The sequence below is a fragment of the Ornithorhynchus anatinus genome, chromosome 7 (assembly GCF_004115215.2).
Source record: "Ornithorhynchus anatinus isolate Pmale09 chromosome 7, mOrnAna1.pri.v4, whole genome shotgun sequence".
NCBI classification, from domain to species: Eukaryota; Metazoa; Chordata; class Mammalia; order Monotremata; family Ornithorhynchidae; genus Ornithorhynchus; species Ornithorhynchus anatinus.
The window spans coordinates 77,252,092-77,266,644 of record NC_041734.1 but is presented as its reverse complement, the minus strand read 5'-3'; the positions used below and the strand labels follow the sequence as shown (position 1 = coordinate 77,266,644).

Sequence of the window (14,553 nt, the reverse complement as noted above, 5' to 3'; positions counted from 1 at the left end):
AATTTAGGTAATCTATAATGCTTACTGTGTGATTGGACCCAATCCCTGACTCACAAGATTCCACCATCTATAAGGTAGGAAGAGCAGGTATCTCATCTTCATTTTACACATGGGGAAAAATGAGGTCCAGAGAGGCTAGGTACTTCCCCACGGTCACCCAGCAGATCAGCCAGTGGCCGAGTCAAGATTATTAATAATCATTACAGTGTTTATTGAGTACTTTGTCCTGTCTTATACCTTCGAGTCGTTTCCGACCCATAGCGACACTATGGACACATCTCTCCCGAAACGCCTCGCTCTCCATCTGCAATCGTTCTGGTAGTGGATCCATAGAGCTTTCTTGTTAAAAATCCAGAAGTGGTTGACCATTGCCTCCTTGAGTCTCTGCCCTCGACTCTCTCCCATGCCACTGCTACCCAGCACGGGTGAGTTTTGACTTGTAGCAGATGGCCTTCCACTCACTAGCCACTGGCCAAGCTAGGAATGGAATGGACAGGCCTCTGCTTGACTCTCCCTCTTGTAGCAGAGACTGATAGAGGACTGGAAACTCTCCAGGTGCCACCCTGAGAGGGATACTGAATACCTGCTCTGGACCAAGCTCTGTCAATCAATTGCATTTATTGAGGGCTTATTGTATGTAGAGCACTGTATTAAGCACTTGGGAGAGCATAATATAAGAATAAAAGAGACACCCTGCCGACAATGAGTATTCATTCTAGAGGACTGTGCTAAATTCTCAGATAAAAATCAGACTAGACCCTAGAACTATTGGCTTCCCACTAGGCCACACGGCCTCAGATTGGGAAGGCAATGCGTCTAGTGAAAAGCGCACAGGGCTGGGAGTTAGATCTGGGTTCTAAACCCTGCTCTGCCTTTGCCTGCTGTGTGATCTTGGGCAAGTTACTGAACTTCTCTGGGCCCCAGTTTCTTCATCTGTTCTCCCTCCCCTTTAGTCTGCGATCTCCATGTAGGACAGGGGCTGTGTCTGATCATTGTATTGATGCTTATTTTTATTAGTGGTATTTGTTAAGTGCTTACTATGCTCCAGGCACTGTACCAAACACTGGGGGTAGATACTTCCCCCAACTCCTGCGTCGTACTCTCCCGAGCGCTTCTTACACTGCTCAGCGCGTACTGCACGAATGATTGATTGACAAGGAGAAAAGGAACTGGCAAAAGGCACATAAGGAAAGCAGCGTGGCTTAATGGAAAGAGAATGGGTTTGGGAGTCAGAGGTTGTGGGTTCTAAACCCGACTTCGTCACTTGTCTGCTGTGTTACTTGTGTGCTGGGCAATTCACTTCACTTCTCTGTGCCTCAGTTACCTCATCTGTAACTTGTCATCTACCCCAGCACTTAGAATAGTGCTTGGCACATAGTAAGTGCTTAACAAATATCATTATTATTATCATTATTATTATTATTATTATCTGTAAAATGGGGATTAAGACTGCAAGCCCCACATGGGACAATCTGATGAACTTGTATCTACCCCAGCGTTTAGAACAATACTCGACACAAAGTAAGCGCTTAACAAATACCATAATAATAATAATTATTATTATTAAAACATTAAGGACACAAAAACAACATCAACCAATCAGTGGTATTTATCGAGCATTTACTGTGTGCTGCACAGTGTACTAAGCACATGGGAAGGTATAATGCAACAGAAATAGCAGACACGTTTCCAGATTAAAGCCATGATATACACATAACATACAGGCAGGGAACACATCTGTTAGCTCTATTGCGTTGTCCTCTCCCGAGCGCTTTGTAGAGTGCTCAGCATATAGTAAGCGCTCAATAAATACCATTGATTTGTTGATAAACAAAATGTAAAAAGCAGCAGGGCTTTGGGCTTTCCCCTGCCAGCTTGTAAGCTCCTTAAGGGAAGAGATTGTGCTTACTCACTCTACGTACTCCCCAAGTGCTTAGTACAGTGTGCAGCACACAGTAAGTTCTCCGTGAAGAGGGACCTCAGGGGGGATGTTAACTGTGCCCAAACATTTTCTGTCTCTTCCTAAGTACTTGATAAAATGGTAGGCACTTAGTAAACAGTACTGCAATTATCATTACCATTGATGGAGTTATTAGCTCGTTGTAGGCAGGGAATGTGACTGTTTATCGTTGCATCGTCCTCTCCCAAGCGCTTAGTACAGCGCTCTGCACACAGTAAGCGCTCAATAAATACAATTGAACGAATGAATGAATGAATGAATAAATGAACCGCCACAAGGAAGGCTTTCTCAAGGCCTTCCCCAGTGAAGAGCAACAACATTCCTGCCCAGTTTCCACGGTTACCCCAATTCCCTTCTGCTGGACCAGGAGGATGGTGGGAGAGTGATTTTCTCCTCTTCCCCATCCCCCTCTGCAAAGAGGGGCCTCTGATGGGATATTTCCCCCGTGTGAAACTGAACACCTCCAAAGTTTTCCTTCGGGGTAAGGGCTTAATGAGTGGAAATCAGCTGTCATTCTGCTTCCTGTGGAATGAATGATCATATGCCACTCAGAAGACTTATCCCCTCCTTCCTTAAATGTTACATTTCTGGAAATTTTGATACCACAGAAAAACCCCTCCTTCTTCTGGAAAAAGACCCAGATTTTTGTTTTTTGGGGGGGGATTAAAATCTATATATATACAGTGCTAATTTTCTTAGCTGATTGAAACGTATTGTGTCTTTAAAAATATCAAAAGCGCCATGGACAATTAATTTATCATCCCAAGGTGGAATTTAGGTCGTCTTCAACCCTTAATGTGGGCTGGGCCAGAGAGTGAATTAGGCTGGGCCAGAGAGTGAATTGGTCTGGCTGGAATTCTGGAATCTTCAAGGCCTATGATGCCTGGAAATCACTGTTGACCTTGAAAAGCACTTTACACACCATCTCGAAGGAAAGGTTTCCGAAGAATGTTCTTTTCTATTTCCCCGAAATTTGAGTTTTTTCACTGGAAAGGTCAATCAGTCAATCAATAGTATCTCCTGAGCACCGTACTAAGTAAGCACTTGGAAGAGACAATAGAGTTTAAAAGACGTGATCAGCTTTCTACCTTGCTTGGGGGGAGGCAGACAGGGAGGCGGTAAAAGGAAAGGGGTAAGATGTATAGTAGTTAATCTTTAGAGGAAAAGGTGAGAACTGTTTGGAAGAAAAACAGAAAAGGAAAAAAGCCTGTAATTTCCCCTTTCTTTCTGATTTATACCTTCAAAGCCTTTTTGACAGCCCATCTCCTCCAAGAGGCCTTCCCTGACTAAGACCTTATTTCCTCTTCTCCCGCTTCCTTTCATTCATTCATTTAATCTTATTTATTAAACCCCTACTGTGTGCAGAGCATTGTAATAATGGCTTGGGAGAGTATGAATCAACACTAAAAAGACACACTCCCTGCCCATAGTGAGCTTACAGTTGGGGGCAGGGGGGAGACAGACATTAATACAAATAAATTACAAGTATATATATCAGTACTCCCTTGTGTGGGATCCTGATTTGCCCCCTTTATTCACCCCTCAGCCCCACAGCACTAATGCCCATATCCGTAATCTCTTCATTTCTCTTAGTCTCTCCCTCCAGACCGTAAACTCGTTGTGGGCAGGGAATGTGTCTGTTTATTGTTGTATTATACTCTTCCGATCCCTCAGTACAGTGCTCTGCCCACAGTAAGTGCTCAGTAAATATCACTGATTGATAGATTCCAAGACTCGGCTTTTTCCTCTGGCCCTGCTCTTTCTTGCGGCTGCAGCTGAGAACTACCAGACAAATGATGCCCAAAAAGAGAGCAAGATCCTTTTAAATAATGACCTTATATCTCCTGTTGGGTCCCTGCTTCCTTGCTTTTCCCTTCCAGCCCATCCTCGCCCCACACTCTCTCTCCAGCGGAAAAGGAGCGATGCATCCAGGGCCCAAGACAGCGAAGGGGTTAACCCATTTAGTTGCACCCCTTGATTCATTTTCTCGGCTCCCCTTTCTTTCCCTTCTCTCACTCTCTCTCTCTCTCTCTCCCCCCTCTCTCTCCCAGACTGATTAAAAACTCTTTGAGTCGGAAGGTTTTTGTGTCAAAACAGCTCCTTTGCCAGCTGGGTACCAGACGGTGAATATTCATGCTATTTAAATGTGACAGAGCTGGGAGGGTGAAGGAAGGGCTGGGGGAGCTCTTTTTAGATGGAGATTAGCTGCCACTCTCGCCCTTATGTTCTCAATCACCAGCGTTGTTGAAATATTGCGGGCTTCTGTTACCACTATTAGTGACCTAAAGGGAGGCCCAGACCAGCCTCTGGGGGGAAACCAAGAAGCCAATGGTCACTTCTCTTTTCCCACCCTGAGGCTTTCCCCTGCAGGAACCATTAGTCCATTGAAAGACCTACATTGGAAGCCCCCTCACAAGTGTTTAGTGCAATGCTTTGCCCACAGTAAGCACTCTGAAAAAGCCATTCATCGATTGTTGCTTTCCTCACCGGCAATTTTTTTTTCACGTCTGTCTCTCCAGCTGCTCCGTAAACTCCTTGAGAGCAGATTTAAGGTCTGCCTACTCTTCTGAGCTCTTAATAATAGTAATTGTAACCTAATTGGAAGAAATATAAATAATAATAATTGTGCCATTTCTTAAGCACTTACCCATGTGCCTAGTACTTTAGTAAGTGCTAAGGTAGATACAGGATAATCAGGGTGGACACAGTCCCTGTCCCCCTAGCTAAATAGGAGAGAGGGTGGGTAATGAATCCCCATTTTGCTGATGAGGACACTGAGGAAGAGAGAAGTTAAGTGACTTGCCCAAGATCAAACAACAGGCAAACAGGCCGAGCCAGGATTGGAACCCAGAACCTCAGGCTCCCAGGTCCAGACTCTTTCTTTTAGGCCATGCTGCTCCTCCCGATACATGTCAAGGAAACACCAAGTGTCCTTGGTGCCATCCACAGGGGCCATCTTGGCACTGAGGGGGTGGAGGTGAGAAGGAATCCTATGGACAGGGAACGTGTCTATCAACTCTGTTGTACTCTCATACACTTAGGGAGTACAGTGCTCTGCACATTGACAGTGCTCAGTACATGCCACTGGTTGATTGAGTGAACCAGGGATTTTAGTGGGGTTGGGGACTGGGGAGAGGGCGGTTTCAAAGACTGAACAGGCCAGAGGTGGGCCATTTTGGGTGTCTTCAGCCCTGAGGAGAAACTCTTGGGCCTGGTCAGAGCTAAGCAAGGCCAGGAGTCTCGCTCACCCAGCTGGAAGGGCCACCGTCCCCCTCCCCTTCCTTGTCCCAGAAGATGGCACGTGGCCTCCCTCCCAGACCCCTCACCAAAGTAAAAAAGAAATCCCTTCTACTTCCCCCCAGTCCTTTGTCCCTCTTTCACTTCTTCTCTAGGGTTTTCAGATGTACAGGTGCATAACCGACCAGATCACAACTGATTCCTACCATCCAGGTTCTAATACCATGCAACTCTGTGTCTGTCTCTGGCCAAACACACCCACGCAAATGTCAAATCCTGTAGGACTTCAGTTGCCAGAGTCCCTGGGAGAATCCCACCCCAACTCCATTTTTGGTGTGGGTGAGGGCAGAAAGAACACATTCTTTTAGCTATTAAAAATTCATATATTTAGTCTAACGCAGTCTTCTCCATTAAGTAATACCCAGAGCGACAACTCAATTAAGCCTGTTCCTGACAAGAAATGTTTCTCCATCTCGCCCTGTGGTTAAAGAGAATTATTTCCCAACTCCTCCTCCTTCTCCTCCCCCCTCCACCGGGGAGAGCCAGAGCCCTCTAAGACGGTTTCTCCCACCTCCTTGAAGCCAGCTGTGTTCCTCCCAAGAGCCTCAGAGAGCCTCACAAGTATGTCCTGGCGGGGTTGGGTTGGGCTGGGCTGGGCTGGGCTTGGCGTGGAGGAAAGAGGAGCATGTGTGGGCCGGGACTCTGGTCTGGCAGAGGAACGTAACCCAGGGCCTTGGACTGCAGTCTTGGACTGTTTTCACTCCCATAAACTCCCTTCCTCCTCAGAGCAAAGCCTCGGGCCTATATGAAAAGGAGATTTCTTGAGGGCTTGAAACCGCCTAGAAGTTTAAAGGCCTGTCCCAAACCACTGGGTTCTGGAGGAGGAGAAAAGGGAGAAGGAAGAGGAGGAGGAATAAGAAGAAGAAAAGGGGAAAGGAGGAGGAAGAGAGGGAAGAGGAGGAGTGAGTGGAGGAGGAGGAAAAGGAGAAGGAAGAGGAGGAGGGGAGAGGACGAGGAGAAGGGGAAGAAGAGGAGAAAGGAAGAAAAAGGAGAAGGAGGGGGGGAGGAGGAGGAGGAGCATTAAGAGGAGAAAGAGGGGGAAGAGGAGGAAGAGAAGAAGAGGGAAGGGGGAGAGTGAGGAGGAGAAGGAGGGAGGAGAAAAAGAGAGCAAAGAGAGGGTTTGGGAGGAAAGGGGAATGGGGAGGAGCATAAGGAGACAAGACCGGGAAGAGGAAGAGAGAAGGAGGTGGAGGAGGGAAAGGAGAAAGGGAGAGGGAAGAGGAGGAGGAGGAGGAAGCTTTCTAAGGACTGTAAGCTTGTTGTGGGCAGGGAATGTGTCTGTTTATTGTTATACTGTATTCTCCAAAGTTCTTAATACAGTGTTATACACACAGTAAATGCTCGATAAATACGGACCCAATCCCTGTATCAAATGGGGCTCACATCAAAACTCAACACATAGTAAGTGCTTAACAAATACCACATTTATCATTATTATTATTAATTTGGCTCCATCATCTGATACTTTGGAGGCCTCCCTCCCTTCCCTCCCCATTTCTTCTTCTGAAAGGGCCCTACTGCTGAATCAATGTCAATGATATTTTTATTGAGCTCTTACTATGTGCTGAGCATCGGCTCTGCCACTTGTCAGCTGTGTGACTGTGGGTAAGTCACTTCACTTCTCTGTGCCTCCATTCCTTCATCTGTAAAATGGGGATTAAGACTGTGAGCCTCACGTGGGACAACCTGATGACCCTGTATCTACCCCAGCACTTAGAACAGTGCTCGCCACATAGTAAGCGCTTAACAAATAGCAACATTATTATTATTATTATTTTATCAAGGGTTTAGGAGAGCCTAATACAATGGAATTAGCAGACACATTCCCTGACCATAATGAGCTTACAGTGTAGCGAGGGAGAGTGGTTATTCACTGTGCACTGCCATTTAGAGAAGGGAGGTTCCCCAGTGAAATACTTGGGATGAATCTTTCGTGCTGGGGCTGAGTTGCTGGAAGCTACGCTCAGTTTTGCAAGAAAAGTTCAAGGAATTCTCTACCTCAATTCCTCAGTACGATTTAGGATGGAACGAGATGAGAACCAGCAAGGTCTAGTGGATAGGGCACGGGCTGGGCGTCAGAAGGACCTGGGTTCTAACTCCGGCTCCGACATTTATCTGTTGTTGGAACCTGGGGCAAGTCAATTTTCTTCTCTAGCCCTCGATTACCTCATCTGTAAAATGGGGGTTTAAAGTAGGAGTCCCATGTGGGACATGGACTGTGTCCAACCTGTTTAGCTTGTATTTACCCCAGTGCTTAGAACAATGCCTGGCAAGTAATAATAATAATAATAATCATTATTATGGTATTTATTAAGCACTTGCTATGCACCAGGCACTGTTCTAAACACTGGGGTGGATACAAGCAAATCAGGGTGGATACAGTCCCTGTCCCATGTGGGGCTCACAATCTCAATCCCCATTTTACAGATGAGGTAACTGAGGCCAGAGAAGTGAAGTGACTTGCCCAAGATCACACAGCAGACAAGTGGCGGAGCCGGGATTAGAAACCATGATCTTGTGACTCCCAGGCCCGTACTCCATCCACTTCGCCAAACAAATGCCACAATTTCTATTATTATTATTGTTATTATTGTCTACCCCAGTGCTTAGTATAGTGCCTGGCACATAATAAGCACTTAATAAATACCATGATGATGAGTATTATTATTATCTACCCCAGTGCTTAGTACAGTGCCTGGAATATAGTAAACGCTTAACAAATACCGACAAAAAAAAGATAGCTTGGAGCTAAAGCATCCTTTGAGCTGGTTGTTTTTTGGGTCTTGTGGCTCTCCATAGGAAAAGCACTGAGGTTCCGGAGACATCTGGGGAATCAGCTGATGGTGAGGCAGGAGGCTATCTGTATTAATGAGTTGAAAAAAGTGTTACACTTTTCCATTTATGAAGTCTAAAGGACACACTGTAAATTTCTAATGGAATACCTAGTGCTACTCACCCCACCCTCAGCCCCATGCCACTTACGAACATATCCGTAAATTATTTCTTACACTGATGTCAGACTTTCCCTTTAATAATAACAATAATAATAATAATTATGGTATTTCTTAAGCGCTTACCATCTCTGCCTCAGTTACCTCATCTGTAAAATAGGGATTAAGACCGTGAGCCCCATCTGATTAGCTTGTATCTCCCCCAGTGCTTAGAAGGGTGCTTGGCACATAGTAAGTGCTTAACAAATGACATCATTATTATTATTATTATTTATTACTTAGTAAATACCACAATCATTATTACCATTACCATGAAGGGTCATCGTTGGCAGTGTCATCTTTGGAGTAAAGGATCCCATTATTACCACTGGTCGGCGTGGAACTATGAATTTGGAGGCTTTATTCCCTTAGGCGATCCCGTACCGAAATCCAGACGGTGGAGAGACGAATGGCGATGGATCAAGTTTTGGTTAACCATGAACAGAGAAGTGAAAGCCATTTCTGGTGGACAGTTAAGAATGGGAAAAGAGAGAAACGTTCACTCAGTGCTTCAGGACTACCCGAAGGCAACTCCTATTCACTTTATCCTGCGACCGAAACTCCGTAATCTATCAATCCATCGATCAATTGGATTTGTTGAGCACCTATTGTGTGCAGAGCACTGTAAGGAGCACTTGGGAGAGTACACCAGGAGAAGAAGAAGACAAGAGCCCTGATCTCATGGAGTATGCAATCTAATGAAAAAAATCAGACAAAAATCGGACAAAAGCCAGCGGAAATAGGCTTTGAAAATCATGAAAAGAACCAAAACCCAAAGCGTTTCATTCCAAGGGCGGGATTTCTTCTGCTTGGCTGTGTGCTCCGACGCCTTGAATTCTGGATAGTCTAAATTGTTCCCATACCTAGCTCAGATTTGCAGTAAAACTGAGACAGAATGGTACTTTAGCTAGTTTCTTATAAAGAACAAGATGGCTCAAGGAGGGTTGTTTGCAAACAGACCGCGGAGATCCCAGAAGCCAGCAACTGTTTGCTTATATACGGTATTATTAGTTAAGCACTTCCTATATGCCAGGCTCTGTACTAAGCGCTGGGGCTGGGGTAGATACAAGCTAATCCATGTCCCATGTGGGATTTACAGTCTTAATCCCCATATTACAGATGAGGTAACTGAGGGTCAGAGAAGTGAAGTGACTTGCCTGATGTCACACAGCGGACGAGTGGCAGAGCCAGGATTAGAACCCAGGTTCTTCCGACTCCAAGGCCCGTGCTCTATTCACTAGGCCATGCTGCTTCTTGCCTGTCAGTCTGGGGCTGGAACATCTGTGCTTGGCTCATAGTAAGCACTTAAGAAATACCATAGTTATTATTCGATGCAGGTAAAATAATTCCGGGATCAGTAGTGAGCTCTGCCTTGGGTTCACCTCCCATTACAGAGAAGCAGTGTGCCTGGCCAACGGAGCACGGGTTTAGAAGTCAGAAGGACCTGGGTTCTAATCCCGACTCCGCCATTTGTCCGCTGTGTGACCACTGTGTGCTGTGTGAAGCAAGTCACTTCACTTCTCTGGACCTGTTACCTCATCTGGAAAATGGGAATTAAGACTGTGAGCTCCATGTGAGAAGTGGACTTTGCCCAACCTGATTAATTTGGATCTATCTCCGTGTTTAGAAAAGTGCTTGACACATAGTAAGTGCTTATCCAATTCCATTATTAATATTGTTAATATTGTACATATCCATTATCGTTACTATTGTACATATCCATAATTTATATCCATATGTCATCTTGACACTTGGATCTCTGACCTGTGGATATTTGATATTCACACCACCCACAACCCTACAGCACCTATATACATATTTTAAATTATTTATTAAAAATAACATATTAATGTCCATGTCCCCTTCTAGACTGTAAACTCATTACAGGCAGGGAACTTGTTTGCTATTTCTGTGTTCTCAGTGCTTAAAACAGTGCTTGGCACGTAGTACACACAACCAATACCATCATTAATTACTCTCCCAAGTGCTTAGTATAGTGTTCTACATATAGTAAGCGCTCGGTAAATACAATTGACCGGTTCTTGATTGATTTATATGAATGTCTGTCTCTCCCTCCAGACTAGTAAACTCCTCTGTGGGTAGGAACGTGTCTACCACGTATTGTACTTTTCCAAGTGCTTAGTATAGTGTTCTATGTATAGTAGGCGCTCAGTAAATACAATTGACTGATTCTTGATTGATTTATATGAATGTCTGTCTCTCCCTCCAGACTGTAAGCTCCTCTGTGGGTAGGAACGTGTCTACCGCGTATTGTGCTTTTACAAGCTCTCAGTACAATGAGTGCTCTGCACAAAGTAAGTGCTCAGTAAATCCCATTGATGGATTGATTACCTCAGGAAGGGTTTTCTGCTTTGTTTGTTAGGAAATGACTCTGAGGTCTATCATGGCCTAGTGGATAGATCCTGGGCCTGGAAATCAGAAGGACACGTGTTCTAATCCCGGCTCGACCACTTGTCTGCTGTGTGACCTGGGACAAGTCACTTTACTTCTCTGGGCCTCAGTTACCTCATCTGTAAAATGGGGATGATGACTGTGAGCCCCTTGTGGGACGTGGACTTTGTCCAACCTGATTAGTTTGGATCTACCCCAGGGTTTAGTATAGTGCTAGGCACATAGTAAGTGCTTAACAAATACCGAATTATAATAATAATAATAAAAGTCAGAGAAGGTAGCCCCGGTCCAGGGCAACGGTGACCAAACGTGTCCCGAGCAGAGGGTGAGCCAATCGGGGCTGAGGAGGGCACTCGCAGCTGGCCACTCCGATCAGACAGACCAACCTGGCCAAATCCAGCCACAAGGCCTGGCAAGGCAGCTTCTTGGCTCGTACGGGGATGTTTACCCCATGGAGATGACTCATGTTTGGAGAGAAAAGTGGAGGCGGGAATTTTTGGAATTCTTTGGTTCGGCGGCCCTTAACCAGCACGTCTAGCGAAATCGCTGCTGTCCCTGGAAATGTGAAGGCGGCTCAGTCAAAACCACCTAAAGGAAATATTTCTTCACCCAGCTGGGGCGAGTGCCCAGAAAGCTGGGCAGACGGAAAATATCGATCGTTTTCACGAAGAGGTTTGGAGCGATTTGTGGATGAGAAATCCATGGGATGTTTCAAGAGGGAAAGTTAGGGCTGAGGGGGGAAGAAGTGTGGCCTAGTGGGGAGAGCACGGGTCCGAGAGTCGAGGGCCCTGGTTTCTGATTCAGCTCCGCTGCTTGCCTGCTTTGTGACTTTGGACCAGTCATTTCACTTCTCTGGGCCTCAGTTTCTTTAACTGTAGATTGGGGAATCAATATCAATTCTCCCTCCCTCTTAGATCATGAGTTCTTAGGAACGGGGACAGTTGTTGGGTAAAGATTGTCTCTATCTGTTGCCGAACTGTATTTTCCAAGGGCTGAGTACAGTGTTCTGCACACATTAAAGGCTCAATAAATACGACTGGACAAATGAATGAATCATCTCGTATCTCCTCCAGCGCTTAGTACAGTTCTTGGCACACAGTAACTGCTTAACAGACACCACAGTTATTGTCATTGTTAAAAAAGTAGAGGTGTAAGCAGTCAAGGCTTTAGAATGGTCAAGTCCTGTCAGAGACAATGAGGAATTAGGGGTAGTTCCTGTAGAGTCATTAAGCTCAAATAGCGAAGACCACTGTCCTACCTGTTTTTGCATTTTTTATGGTGTTTTTTAAGTGCTTACTATGTGCCAGGCCCAGTTCTAAGCCCTGGGAAAGATCTGAGCTAATCAGGTTGGACACGGTCCACCTCTCAGGTGGGGCTCGTAGTCTGAGTAGGGGGGAGGTAGGATTTAATCCCCATTTCACAGATGAGGGAACTGAGGCACAGAGAAGTGAAGTTCATTCAATAGTATTTATTGAGCGCTTACTATGTGCAGAGCACTGTACTAAGCGCTTGGAATGTACAAATCGGGAACAGATACAGTCCCTGCCCTTTGACGGGCTTACAGTCTAATCGTGACTCGCCCAAGTTCACCCAGAAGACAAGTGGTGAAGCTGGGATTAGAACCCAGGGCCCTCTGACTCCCAGACCCATGCTGTATCCACTAGGCCATGCTAATTTTAAAATTGTCTTTGGCACGGAAAAACCATTCCTTGCAGAAGTCGATCATAAGCCACTAGTGATACTTTTAAATAATGGGTTACAGCTCTGGAGCGCAAAGGCAATACATAGCGACTAATCCCAAAGGCTGTGATTATAACAAGACTGTAAGCTTCTCCAGGGCAGGGATCCTTCAGAGGAATTTCATTGTTCTCTCCCAAGAGCTCTGTATTAGGGCTCCGCACACAGTAATAATAATAATAATGTTGGTATTTGTTAAGCGCTTACTATGTGCCGAGCACCGTTCTAAGCGCTGGGGTAGACATAGGGGAATCAGGTTGTCCCACGTGGGGCTCACAGTCTTAATCCCCATTTTACAGATGAGGGAACTGAGGCACAGAGAAGTTAAGTGACTTGCCCACAGTCACACAGCTGACAAGTGGCAGAGCTGGGATTCGAACTCATGAACCCTGACTCCAAAGCCCGCGCTCTTTCCACTGAGCCACGCTGCTTCTCCAGTAGGTACCCAGTGAATACTACTGATGTGATTGTTTGAGTGAGTGATTCATCTTCGTTAAAGAAATAGAGACTTCCATAAGATTGGTGGGTGAAAACATGAGAAATAATGGTAATATTGAGAAGAAAGAAAACAGGAAAGGAAAACATATTTTAAGGCAGTCAGCAAGAGTTGGAAGACAGCTTGAAAGCAGGAGTATTTACTGATACCGACTTAATAAATTTCTTTTTGAGCACTGAGAGAATAGAAGCCATTCATTCATTCATTTGTATTTATTGAGCACTTACTGTGTGCAGAGCACTGTATTAAGCACTTAGGAGAGTACAGTATAATAATAGACACATTCCCTGCCCACAATGAGCTTACCATCTAGAGGGGGGACAGACATTAATAGAAATAAATAAATTACAGATCTATACATAAGTGCTGTGGGGCTGTGGTTCCCTCTCTGAAGGATCTTACCCTTACTGAAACAGCTAAAAGCAATTAAATAATAATAATTGTGGTATTTGAGCACTTACTGTGTATCAAACATTGTACTAAGTTTTTGCAAGGGAAGTGTTTGTTTATTGAGAAGCAGCATGATCTAGTGGAAAGAACACAGACCTGGGAGTCAGAGGACCTGGGTTATATTCTTGGCTCCACCCCTGCTGTGTGACCTTGGGCAAGTCACCCAACTTCTCTGTGCCTCAGTGACCTCATCTGTAGAATGGGGATGAAGACTATGAGCTCCACTTGGGACGGGGACTGTGTCCAGCCTGGTATCTACCCCAGTGCTTAGTACAGTGCCTGACATAGTAGGTACTTACCAAATACCAAAGAAAAAAAGCCCCTCACAGCAGAGCAGTCAGTAATTTCCTTGAGGAGTCCAGACTAGGAGATGTACGCGATGTCACACCAGCCACACGGCCTCGTGGGGTTTCATCATTTGAGGAAGTCTCTGCCCCAAGCCACCCAGACCTGGGGGATTTCTCTGGGAGATACTGCCCCTCTGCTTCCTTCAGACCTATTGTCCCTCCCCCTCCAGACCTCTGCCATTACTAGTAATAATTACGGCACTTGTTAAGCACTTACTATGTCCCAAGCACTGGGATGGATAGAAGCAAATTGGGTTGGACACAATCCCTGTCCCACATGGGGCTCAACAGTCTTAGTCCCCATTTTGCAGATGAGGTAAATGAGGCCCAGAGAAGTCAAGTGACTTGTCCAAGATTACCCAACAGCCATGTGGCGGAGCCAGGATTAGAACCCACATCCTTCTTGACTCCCAGGGCCGGGCTCTGTCCACAAGGCCGTGCAGACGACACTTCTGAAACAGGGAACCTGGTGACAGAAGGCAAGACTGAGGGATGCTGGGCCCTTAAATGGAAATCCTGACACCAAGGCTCCCAAGGCTATAGGGTCAGCCCAGGTGATCAACTAACTGCTCCCTGAACTGTCCACTGTCCGCTGTAGGGCAGCGGGGCCAAAGATAATAATAATAATAATAATTGTGGCATTTGTTAAGCGCTTGCTATACGCCAGGCACCGTACTAAGCGCCGGGGTGGATACAAGCAAATCAGATCGGACACAGTCCCTGTCCCCCAGGGGGCTCACACTCTCAACCTTCATTTTACAGATGAGGTAACTGAGGCACAGAGGAGTAAAGTGAATTGCCCAGGGTCACACAACAGACAAGTGGCAGAGGCAGGATTAGAACACAGTCCTCTGACTCCTAGGC

The 14,553-nt window shown here is 45.7% G+C and overlaps 1 non-coding gene across 1 annotated transcript; it reads right to left on the bottom strand.

The window, feature by feature from the left end:
• Positions 1-435: 435 nt before the first annotated feature.
• LOC114813361 lies at positions 436-573 on the bottom strand. Its single transcript, XR_003761083.1, has one exon. It is a non-coding gene; the product is annotated as a small nucleolar RNA SNORA7 (small nucleolar RNA).
• Between the last annotated feature and the right edge of the window lie 13,980 nt (positions 574-14,553).